This window comes from Indicator indicator, chromosome 24, assembly GCF_027791375.1.
Source record: "Indicator indicator isolate 239-I01 chromosome 24, UM_Iind_1.1, whole genome shotgun sequence".
Taxonomy (NCBI): Eukaryota; Metazoa; Chordata; class Aves; order Piciformes; family Indicatoridae; genus Indicator; species Indicator indicator.
In genome coordinates this window covers 4307060-4319749 of record NC_072033.1, presented here as the reverse complement: position 1 = coordinate 4319749, position 12690 = coordinate 4307060, and positions in this window count along the sequence as shown.

The window sequence follows — 12690 nt, the reverse complement described above, 5'->3', positions numbered from 1 at the left end:
AGGCTTTCATTATTATACAAGTTTATTTAAAAAATAGCAAAGATATTCTAGTTCCATAGTAAACATTTTCAGTACAAAATTATAGGCTCGTGCAATTTAATGTACCATTCGTACGATCTGTTTGCACAGAGAGGAAGTTATGGCAAATAAGGCAGTGACTTCATGAAACTTATCCAACAGTGAGACCGCACCCTCAGAGCTCTGAGGGTTACTTACCGGAACTGAGTAAAAAAAGGCGAGCTTATGGGAGCGTGCTAGGAATGAAACATGCAGAGACGAAACAAAACCGGACGAGAAAAGGAACCAGCAGCAACCCGACTGAGAAGTGTAAGAGAGGCTTACGTAGTGAGAGTGAGCAAGGGCAACTAAGCAGAAGGCACTGGGGAATACGTGAGCTGGGGCAGGGCAGAGAAATTAAGCTTGCTGCACTTGCAAGACAACCGAGACGCGGAGGGAAAGGTGCCCAAGAAGATACCCATGGAATCAGATTTCGCGGCACAGAGGGCCCGGAGGGCAAAAGCAAACAGAGTCTGAAGGGATGGAGCTCTTTGGCAGCGAGGCTGAAGCGAGTCCGAGAGGTATGCTGGGGAAGCTCCAGAGCAGGAAGCCATGGCGCCGCGGCTGCCCCATAGCAGGACCAGGTGCTGCTCAACCGCCGGCCCCTCACCCTGGCCGAACACGAGCCCTAGTAGGACAGGCATCACCACGCAAGATATGGCATCCCTATGGTTCTGAATAACGAACTCACGGCGGTAACAGCTCCTAAGGCCGAGCAGCCCTGCCAAGGGAAGCATACAGCACCTCGCCGAACCCTTCAGCAGCCGCTACCCACGCAGGGCAAAGACCGCGGGTGACAAAGGCCCACCCTCATCCCAGTCCTGGCCAATCAAACCTAGGAGTATTTAGGATTGGCAGCCTGGGTAGCAAATCGTCAGGTGGCCTTCGAAGCTCTTGGGAGGCAACCCGGGTCCGTTATGAGTGACGCGGGCTGCTGCCAATCCCTTCTTGGTGCTTGGGAGACGGCTGCGGGCTCGGTGCAGGGCGCTTGGCTGCAGCCGGAGGCGGGTTAGGTGCTGAGCAGCTTCCTGGAGGCTGAGGCTTGTTGGAGCGGGTGCCTTCGCCTCGTCCGGTCTGGCCGCTGTGGCAGCTGGGCTCGGTGGAGCTCCGATGGCGGCCAGGTAGCTCTCTTGTACAGCGGTCAGGTTGTCTTACGGCAGCCTGCGGGTTGCGCTGGTCCCTCTGCTCTAACGAGTGGCAGGGCTGCGGCCCGGTGAGGTGGTTGGGGGAGGCTCCTCATCATCCTTCTGGGGAGTTGATTTTCATTCTGTTAAACGTTCTGCTCAGCTGCGGAGTTTGGCTGTGCTCGCACTCCTTTTCCCAAGGGTTTCAGCATCACGTTAAGGTGGTGAGGTGTCCCCTCTGCTTGCTGTGTACGTGACACAAGTGCTTGATAAATCTCTGGTGTGCCTTTGGAATATGAGTAAACTATTTCTTAAAGCCATGTGCGTGTGTGTTAAAAAAAAAAAAAGACTATTGAACCCCCAGGCTTCTATTATTTGCCCTTAGCTTTCTCATGTATTTCTTCAGAGTTTAGACTGTCTAATGTTTGGAAACTCAGACAATTGGATGGACCTGCATGATGACAACTCACTTATTTTTCTGGCTACCTACTTTCCTGCCCTGCCCATAATTCTGTCTATTTACTTAACCCTAAGTCCCAGGTTTAAAGACTCAAAGGTTTATTATATCTCTTTGATCCCACAGTTTCTGTTACCTGTGGGCCAATTTCACATGCAGCCCACTGTGTCATATCCATTGTCCTATCCTTTTACCAAACAAACTTAGCAAACACAGCTATTCTTATTTTTATAGTTACTTTGTCTAGGAAAAAGAGTAAGCAAAACAAAACCTCCAGTTAAGGAAAGATTTCCACTTTTCTGTTGGTTTGTTGTTTTATGCATTTAGTCAAGAAATTAAATAGAAAATTAGAAAGTTGTGGCCCACCAGCTACCTAGGCTGAGGACAACTGCATGTAATTCAATACCTAGTCTGCTGTGAAGTTCTGTTGATTTGCTGTTCTACAGAGAAAGCAAAATGAAATTCTTTTCTTTTACAGAGTTGTGGAAATCGGCTTGCGATCTGCTTGACCACACAGAAGGATGGGGGAAGTTATGGGGTAAGTAAACCCAGTTTAAAAATCACAAGGAAAATAATTTCAGATTGGTCTTATGGTTTCCTGTTGCGTGTTAAAAGACCAGCCAAGGTCAGTATTTTTTATTTATTAGTTTGGGGGTTTTGTTATTGACTATTGTATAAACACAGAGTAGCATAGGGACTCTAAGAGAGCATAGAATCAAGTAGACAGGATGGATTTGTGGTGGGGATGAACAATATCCCATAAGCAGTGCAATGGCATCAAAACACATCCCTTGTGTTCTTCTGAGAGTTTGGGATGGAGGGGGATGGGTTAGTTAGGAAAGGGTGAGATGGAAAAACCAGAAGAGGGCCATGTGTGCAGTAAAGCTTTATAACAGTTAGCTTTGGGCAAACAGCCATTGGAAGGATGGTGTGACAGGCACACTTGCAGGCAGATTTTGAACTGCCAGAGGTTCTTGCTTTGTGTTCTGCTTATCTTAGAGGTTAGAAATTATAGGAGATTTGTCCCTGAAATCTTCATCTACCCTCACATGGCAACAGCAAAGGAAATGTTGCCTGAGTGTGATCGAAGTCAGGAGATTTGTTCTAGGCCCAAGAATATTTGAAGGTGAGGGACTGGGGTGTTCTCAGTCTGTCTGTTCTTGGATACAGGTTTTACAGGGCAAAGGACAAAAAGATGAGGATCTCCAGTGTAGAAGTGTGTAAAATATTCTCTTTATGCTAAGCGTTTTGCCTGTGCAGAATCTTCCTAAAGCTAATGGAATTCCAGTTTATGGAGCATAAAGGATGCTGTTAATTTGAGACGGATAATGACAGATAGGAAGCAAAGCCAAGTGCAAAGTGCATAAACCAGGTCTTTTCACTTATTCTTTACCTAAAAGCAGAACTTAAATGCAGATTACACAGCTAAAAATGTGTTACTGTTGTATTAAGACCTAAATGGAAGCTTTGCAGCAAAACCTGTATAAAAAAAAAAAAAAGCACCCTCCAAGCTGCTTGTGAAGCTATGTTATTCCAACTCAGAACTGATAAGCAGGGTTTCTAGAATGATTCAGGCTGCTGAACTCCCTGCTCTGAGCCTTCTTTCCAAAGAATCCCTTGTCCCATCTTAGTGCAATATTATTTTCTTACCTACAGAGTGCATGCCTGTGTGCTCCAGGGATAACAGCACTATGCAGAAGCAACAGAGGTTACTTGTTGAATGTTGAAAATGGAAGTCCTGATTCTATCCCAGATCCCCCTAAAGCTTACTAACTTCTAACAACTGATACTGTCAGGCTTTTTTATTTTGGCTTGAAGGTAGCTGTGATTTAAAGAAGGAGTGGAAAGGCTTGATTTTTAAGGCCTTTTCCCCTGCATCTTATGATTCACCAAGGAATCATGAAAATAGAAGTTATCTGAAGAAATACTGGGCAATTTCCAGAGGTTTCTGGATGTTTGCACTGAGAAGGAAGAGTGAATGCACACCCCATGCTTTTCTTCAATTCAGTGTTTCTTCTCTTATACTCCAAGCTGATCACTCAAGTCATGATACTGAATTCACCTTCTCATTTACTGAAGCAAAGCTGATTTATTCTCCCTTCAATTTTTTTTACCATTTATTAAATAGTCAGAGTGATGCTTTTATAAAGTGTTTTGCGTAAAAAACCAAAGCACTGACAGTTGCAAAGTAGCAGCAGTAATACAGGAAAATAGACTAATGAAAAATCTAAGACTGCAGTGGTAAAACCTCTTCAGTATTTCTGTCAGCTTAGCATTTCTATTAACTGTTGCTGTTCACAGCTTGCTCAATAGGCATACAAAGGGTTTAGCCACATTAATAGCTTTTAATTTGTCTAGAAAATATTTTATTGTCCTTGAAAGAGTATAATTTCCATGCATTTGAAAAACAGATGAATGTTTGGGGTGAAGCCATGGACTCACTAGAGATAATAGGGTCTGGATTTCACCCTAGGGTTTGTGTAATAGGCTGTTAAAGTGACATTTAAATAAATGACCCTGCAATACAAGGACTAATATTTCAGTCATGCATTAATCTGTTAAGTAGTCTGTCAAGGAGAAACTAATGACTAGAAATAACTGAAACTGAAAAGAAACCTTTATTTGAATCAGATGTTTCTTTATCTTTTTAGGGGATTTTTAGCATGCTGAAGATTGTTCTACCTAAGTCAATATTTCTAAATACAAGATTATTCTTTCTTGGAAAACTGCTAAGCTAGTGTCTCTGTAGTAGCATGTCAACTTGTTACACTGGTACTGCTTAGATGTGGAATCACCTAGCAGCAAATCTCCTAAAATGGGATCTAAAATAAATAAATAAATAGATGAACAATTCATTATTGATATCTATTACTCCTAAAAATGAGCTAGAACACAAACTTTAGAAGGGAATTGAGAGCAGCAACTTCTTTTATCCTGGATTTAGTGGTGTTCATATTACAGATGGAAAGTTTCTGTGAGGCTGTGGCAGGCTCTGAGGCTGAAGTCACACATCAGCTATTTGCCAGTTGAGCCTGGGCAGATAATAACAGCTAAGTGCCAGATGCACAGGAGCCCTGATACCCTTCTTGCAGAGTATGTCACCTCCTTGTCAGAATATTCCCTGGTATAGGATAAGAGCTGGCACAGCTGTGGACCAATAATATAGTCTGCATAAGCATCTGTTCTTATACTCCATAAATAATAGAATCACCTCTCTTGTGCAATGGTTATACCCATTAAGCACTGAAGAAAAAAATGGGAATTAGGCAGTAAAAACGATGGAGAATATGTTCTTATCAATATAACCTGGATAACCTAAACCCACAAAAGCAAATATGGGCAAAAATACTAAAGAATCTCTGTCCTGTCCAAACCCAGCTCTCTTGCTCCTGTAAAAGTATCAAAGAGCAAGACTGAACACTGTACACTTAGCCTTGTTCCTGTTCTGTTGCCTTCTTTTTTTCCTCATATAATCTATTCTCAAATTAGCTTTTCCCAGCTTGTGTACTCTGTCAAACAGCCAGCGGGGTGTTAATGTTGGGAAGAGAAGTTTCCTCCTCGTGTGCATGTAGAAAACAGTGAAAGGTGTATCCTGTAGTATGTAGAGGCTGCAGTCATGCATGGTGCATGCTTGGGGGCGAAACCGCTGCAAGTACTTCTACATGTCTTTATTTTCTGCTGTTGTGATTTAGTGCTGTGTGGATTGTAGGTGGATTAATGCAGTGTGGGACAGGATGTGTTCATTGTGGCTTCCACTGGATGTGTTACAATTTTGTAAGGAAATGCTCCACATCTGCTTTAGCTTTATTCCTTTACTGGTGTGCATAAGATTGGTCTGTTCTGAAGAGTCTTGCTCTTGTCTGTTATATGGTAGCCACGGAAAACTGTTTTGCTAATGAGATTAATGAGGCATCAATAACAACATCCCTTTGTAAGAGGAAGTAGCATGGCACAGAAGTTCACAAACGAGCTATCATAGTTTAAAGCAGGTGAGATGACAATGAACTCCACAGATTTTCATCTGCCTGCCTGCATGTTTGTTCTGATTGATTTGTACAGCCTGTGTGAGAAAAGTATCTTCAGATAGAGTGAAAGCCTTGATTCCTCCATGTTCCAGTTAGCTATTAACCAGCACTCCAACTATGTCATATTCTCCAAGCTTTTTTCAGTTTTTTAGCTTCCTAAATAAAGGAGGCATCTAGTGTAATTGGAAGTGCTGGCTGGAAGCTGAGATGTCTTCATGGAGCTGACATATGGCATGGGACCTAGGAGGAACTTTTGACCTAGTCTTGACTAGCACAATCTAGAGGCTCCTGAGCTATCCTAAGAGACCTACAACATTGCTAAATGTCTCTCTGGTTGTCTCAGTTATTGCGATGATGTAGGAAGATTATGTGGGGAACAGGACTAAATAAAGTCTTTTGGTTTTCTAATTTCAAAACTGAGCTCTTTTGAACGTGTATTTACTGGAGTTATGCAAGTGTCCCCTGGTGCTGGTTGCTGTAAGCCTTCTAGCAGAGGAGTTCTGATTGCTTTGGAATTTTCTGGCTGCTGCATCATACAGTTTGCTTCTAGCCTTTGTCTTTCCAGCCATGTTTAACTAAGATTTGTTTACATAGCACAAAATATTTAACTGCAACTTACATGGCAAAAACATGTCAGTGCTGAGCCTTAGCAATGATTTCAAATGCTTTGCTTGTTTGTATTCCTCTAATTAAGTAAAGATGAGGCATTTGATGTGGCTAGAGGCAGATTATGCCCTAACCTAATGAGTGGTATGTGAGCTCTTCCACCCAAGAGCAGGACAGATTGCTCTGTTGTCACCTCACCAAGAAAGCATTAAACACTTCTTTTGGAGGCCTAGAATGCTGCAGGTCAGTTCATGATTGCTCATCCAGAGCCTTGGTGTTGACACCAAGCAACGTGCTGAGGTTGTCTCTCTTCGTGGTGCCAGAGCAGAGCGATGCCTGTGTCACCTGAGGACACGTCACCCTCAGGCTAGTGCAGATCGGCGAAGTCTTTGCTAAAACTTCGACTTGAGACTGAACGTTGAACGCTGTGGCAAAAGCTGCTCCCAACGGCGTTTGCTGGACGCGAGCTGCCGGCCTGGTCCCCGTGTAGTAACCTAGGATGAACACTAGAGGCCGCTGCGCTCCTACCGAGGGGCACCCTGAGACCGGGACCGAGCCTTCCCGCACGGGAAGGGGAACAGCGGTTGGTCATTAGGTGTTATAGAGGTGGGAGCGGAAATAGATGATGTTTACATTCTCTCCTGAACATCTGGGGATAAGGTCCTTATTGTGCATGTACATCGAAGTTTGTTGTTAAATACCTATCCTATAGTAACACCCAAATCAGGACCAGGCTCCCATTTCAATAGGCTGCATGCAAAAGCAAATGAAAAAGGGCTCAGTTACACTACAGACAGTGCTACAGAGATGTTTAGTCCTGGGCTGCAATCTCACAAACTGTATTTTGGCAAGTAATGTGGAAGAGGTTTGAAATTTGTGACAGGTTGTTCCACACCAGAACTTGTTTTTCCTTTTAAGTAATTTACATGGGTTTCAAGTGCATATAACTCTGTACAATGTAGATGTATTTACATGTTGGACAATTATGTAACCTTTCATCACACTTTAACATGAAGAATAAAATAATATAAAAATGTATGTAGATGACTTTTTAATTAAAAAAAATAAAGCCAAATAACTAAGGGCAAGCAGGAATGTCAGCCTTACCTTTCAAAGAAACTGCTACTTAGAAATTGTCTGTTCCAGGGTTTCCTTTAGAATTCATTGCAAATAGAAGCAATGTTAAAGAGAACTTTTAATTATTATACATGAGTTGCATAGGACTGGGCTTTTGTATTTTAAATTATACAGAGAGCTGCAGTTCACACATTCTGTGGACAGCCCTGCCTTGTACAGCCTTGCTGCTCAGCTCTTAAAAAGAGCATTTGGTATTTGTGCCTCATACAATTCCTTTGTCCTCTTCTGGGCTGCCAGAAAAAAATCTCAGTATCATTTTTTGGGGTGAAAGTTGAATCGCTGGTGGCATTCTCTTTGTATCAGTCCATCAAGATCTAAACTTCCCTGAAGAAATGCATTCACTGTAGCTATACTCAAGTCCTTGCTGCAAAGAAACTGTGGATGTTATGATGAATGGTTTTGGTTTGGGTTTAATATAGACTCCTGCAGAGAGAGAAAAAAAAAAAAAGGTCAGGTGCTGAAAGGTTCATTTTCCTAAGAATGCAAAGAACTGATCTCACCCAAAACACTGTAGATGGGTGAGCAGTATGGAGAAGTCAGAACACAGGAAGTCCAGAGAACTGCCCAGTATTTGTTTGTAAGTTTGCTTTGTGTAACAGTGACTTTGGGGAAAAGAGGAATGCAGAGATGATTTGAAGTGATCTACCTGCCCCTACCTGTTGGAAAGGGTAATCTCCCATCCTCCTTCCCTCTACTGTTCATGATTGCGGAGTCTGACTCCACCACTGCATCCAGTTTTCTGCTGGTTGAGCAAACTGAACTGGTTCCCTGCAGAATTTTGCAGATAATGAGTGATGATACGGGACTGGTGATAATAGCACCCCTTTCAGTGCAATAAAGCCTTATAGAAAACTTAAACATCTTGTTTAGTTAAACTCAAAGGCCTTATTTAGGACCTGGACCCAAAATGTATTTGCAGATAGTGTCTCTGGTCTGCTAAATTCAAACATTAGAAAGAATATTCTTCATCTCTCTGAGTTAGTATTTATCTCTGTGTCACATTTACAGGTGTGGTGCTGCAAGAGTGGTGAAGGAGTTGATAATCTGTATCCACTTCAGATTGTTTTGTGGGATGTGTTGCAAGCATCTTGTTTGTCAGGCTTTATTTAGGCCAAAAAAAAATTTACATCCTAAAGTTAGAACTCTTGGTATGGCTTTTGCTTTTGTACTTTAAGTATTTTTCTGGCATTATATAAAGATGAAAAAAAAATGCACTGTAAATCAGAATTAAACTAGCAAATTTTAATGTTGTCTTTTCCTGAGTTGTGGTTTTATACTGTTAAAATATTTGCACAGTTCAGGATTGGTTTATTTTCCCAAAGCATTCTAAGGTCCCCTAAAGAACAATCATCTGAATGCAGAGAAGAGATTAAAAATGTACAGATTACAGGATTGGAATTGCAGTGATTTTTAAGAGAAATACAGTTCAGAGATTGAGAGAAAGAGAGTAAAACAAGAGTCACAGTCCTAATTTTATCCTCTGGCTGCCAGTGGATGTTGCATAGAGTTGCTGAAGAAATATTTGCAGAATTCTTTTACCTCCTCTGTTGGTATTTCCTGAATTCCTAACGGCACTCTGAAGCACAGAGTAAGATCACAGCTTGTTTTTAGTGCTCATTGTAGTGGCTTGGAACGTTTTCCAACTTATCTTTAAAAGCCAAGCTTAAGCAATACTTATTATGCAAGAAGTCAGAATTGTTCTTTCGTAAAGTTCTCTTTGGAAGCAGCTTCCACACACAAATACATTTATTTCCCCTATACTTTTGTTCTGTTGCTCCTAATGTGGTTGAAATGTTGCATACAGCTTCACTTCAGAATCCACTAAACTTTGCCATCTGTCATCGTGTCATGTGAGAACGTTCTGGCTCTGAAAGAAGTACTCAAGTTCGTTTAATAAAAAAAATCTTGCAGCCTAGTCACACAGTTAAGACTTATTTGTGTACCTAATTAACACGCACTTGGCTTTCATTATGTTATTGGCAAGCAAAATAAATACAGCAGGATTCGTTCTGCCCTGTCGGAGCTCTGGGGTTGCTGTAGGTGCAGGGTTGGTTGTTTTTTGTTTTTTTTTTTTTGCAGTAAGCCTCCCTTTTGAAACAACTTTACAGTGGCACTAGCTCAGGAGCATCCTCAGTTTTCTGTCACCTGTTTACAGAGGGCTCTACACAGTCTGTAAATTCAGCAGTGCATAGGAAATAATGACGTGTGGAGCTGCTAAGCTGAACGCAGCAGTTTATGCAGATGTTAGCTAATGGGAGTGATATGTCTGCTAACTGTGGGCAAGTCCTTCAGACCCGGCTTCAGAAAGCAAAGCCACAGCTGGGAAAGGTGTTGATTCTTTTCAGACACGATTATATTTCAAAGGCTTGCTTTCTTCGTGCCCTTTCATAAGGTTGAGGAGACAAGGACAGATCTACAATGTCATTTGGGCATGGAGAAGACCTCGTTAATAGCACAACCCCAGTGGAAAATAGAGATGCAGTGCTTGATCATACAGCGTCACCAACATTGCTCTTGGTGGTAGTGATTGCTCAAATTATCTTGAGCTGCTCACTCCTGCTCTCAGTCATCCCACGACAATTGTTATGGCAGCAGTGCTGTGAACTGGAGCCTTTCTTGGGTTAAAGTTAACACAGTAAATACTTCATTCTCTGGTCTGTTCTCTGTGTGATCATACAGGCAAGTGCTGCTAGCAGTGTGGCTGAGCTGATGGCTGTGGCTGGAATGATTAACTTAGTTATTAACTTAGATTAACAATGAGATGATTGACTTAGTACATCTGCTTCAAAAATAATAGTGAAAAAAAAAGTGGTGAAGCTGTGGGTTAAGACTTTGTGACAGTGATTGTACTGCACGTTTGTAGTGGGAAAAGAAAGGAGAGGAAGCCTTTTTGCTGGTGAGAGGCAAACCACAAAACTGAGAGGAGTATAGCAATTGGAACAGCAGATAAGAAGGTGAAAGGTGTAAATATGCAGAGCCTTAAAGCTGAGGCCAAACTGCAAACTTAGTGTATGGAGAAGCAGGACAGAGATTAAAACTGACAGTGATATAGTCTAAGTCTGCAGTGGGTTGTGATAAGGTGGAAGCCTGAGAGGAAGAATCAGTGTAGTAACTGTATGGTCATAATTCCATCACTTTAGTATTTGGTATGAGCTTTAGGTGGTGGAGTCTTCTGTGAGATAATCAGCTTTTGTTAAAAAAGCCAAAACAACAAAAAAGTCACATTGCTCATCACTGCTAGCCCAGTGGTCCCAGAATGTGAAAAAATCTGAAGAGAAAAATAAACTGTTCTTAAAGGACTGGAGTTTAGCATTATCCAGACTGGTCCCAGATAATTTCTCTGTAACAGCAGTGACTTTCTTCTCTTTGCTTGGGAAGAACTTTGATGGCAGAGCAAGTGCTGTTTGCAGGGTGTCTCATGCTTGGCCTTTAGAGTCCTGTGGTGAAACACAGCCTCTCAGGGCTTTGTAGCTAGTTCTCATGTAGGGTATCCCCATTCCATAGCTACAGACCTTGCAGTGCAGTGGGCTGGACTCCGGGTGTTGGTGCAGAGCAGATGTGATAAATCTCCTGCTGCGTGGGTGCTGCTCAGCAGCAGGCTGGGTATGTTCTAGGTCTAATGTGCCATGTATCTGCATATGGCTCACAGATGCTTTCCAGGTAACTGAAAAACTATTTGACTGCCTATAAAATATGAAATCAATTCTACCTCTTAGGCTTTTAATATCAGGCATATAATTTAAATACATAATAATGAAAACTGTGGTATATAGAGGGTACCCAACAACCCAGCTCCCAGCTGTTACATCTTGGAGACTGTTTCAAAGTGAGGGTAAAAGGGATGAAATATGAAGGTTATGCCTTTAGATAACACAGCTGAAGCACTTCTCTTAAAAAGCTACAGATGCTAAAGCGAAGGGCTTAGATGCTTTTCCCTGCCTCCTCCCCCACTCCCCATCCCCCCAGATGTTTTTGGCAGATGACTGAACATGAGTGGAGATTTCCTTTAGAAGGAAATGTACATGAGGTAGTTGCATGGCATTCTCAAAAGTGGCTGTCCAGAGAAACTGTCCTAATGCAGCAGACACTCAATGTGTATCACAGCCAACCAGACAATGAGTAACCACTGTGGTCCACAACAATGTAAACCAGATGTGTTCAAAGTTCCTGCTCTGAAGGACAACCTGCCTGGCACAGACGTGTTCCCCAGTGCTTTCTGATCATTTAGAAATTTGCCAGTCTTAGGCTGGTTACTACTTTTAGCATCCAGCCTACTTCTGAAAATGTGGGACCTGACTTGAAAGGCATTTACTGTTGGATTCTGTATGAAATGGCAAGTCTTACCTTCTGAACTTTGAGCAGTTACTGTTACTTTGTCTGATTCAGAATAAAATGGAAAAGGTGGGGAAAACTCTTAAAGGAAAGACATTAATTACACTGTATCATATTCTTAGTCTAGAATTTAGGGTTGTCAGGCCTGGACAGTCCAGGGCCAAGCTACAAGCCCTTAATGCAGCTTCTTTCCCATGTTGTTTTTTCAGTTGGTTTGTTTGTTTGAATTATTATCTTCAGAAAGCAAAATACTGCCCTTCTCCTTTTGTGTATCTGTTCAAAATGTTATTTTGAAAGCTCCATCTTTTGTCCATCGCCCACTGTTGCCTCTTTTCACCCCTTTTAGGGTCACAAATGAACCCCTCTGTTTTTGTCATATAGGCAGTTCTCCTTGCTGGCATTTGTTTGGTTTTCAGGCTTTCAGTCTGTATTCAGTAGCAGAGTCCTTTACAATACCATGCTGCTTGCTGTGCACTCTTTCTGAAACTTCTGCACGCTCTTTCTGAAGCTTCTGCACAGTGGACACAGTTCTTTGCAAAGAACTCTGAACACAGCAGGCTGAACTTCTAATATTGATGCCTTTTAATTTCCATCTTTGCTTTGGTTTCTCTCTTGAGCCGTTTTGGGTTTTTTCCTGCCTCACAGCCCTGTTTGCCCTTAAGGTCTCCAAAGCATTGAAAAGGACAGACACAAGCTAATCTAGTCTCTGCCCTCCGTTTAACAAAGCTTTTAGTTTTCCTTGTCGCTCTCCTTTGTTTTCCTTACCTTTCTTTCCCTTCCCCCTCCAAAAGAATTTAAGAGTTGGCCAAGCTGCAGCAGGACATGCACTTGAAAGTTGTGACTTAGCACACAAGCTCTGAACTCCCCCAGATGTACTTCTGTGCCATTAGATCAGACTTGTACCTCCTGTTGCAAAATGCATATGGAAAGAAAATAAAGCAAAAGATATTTC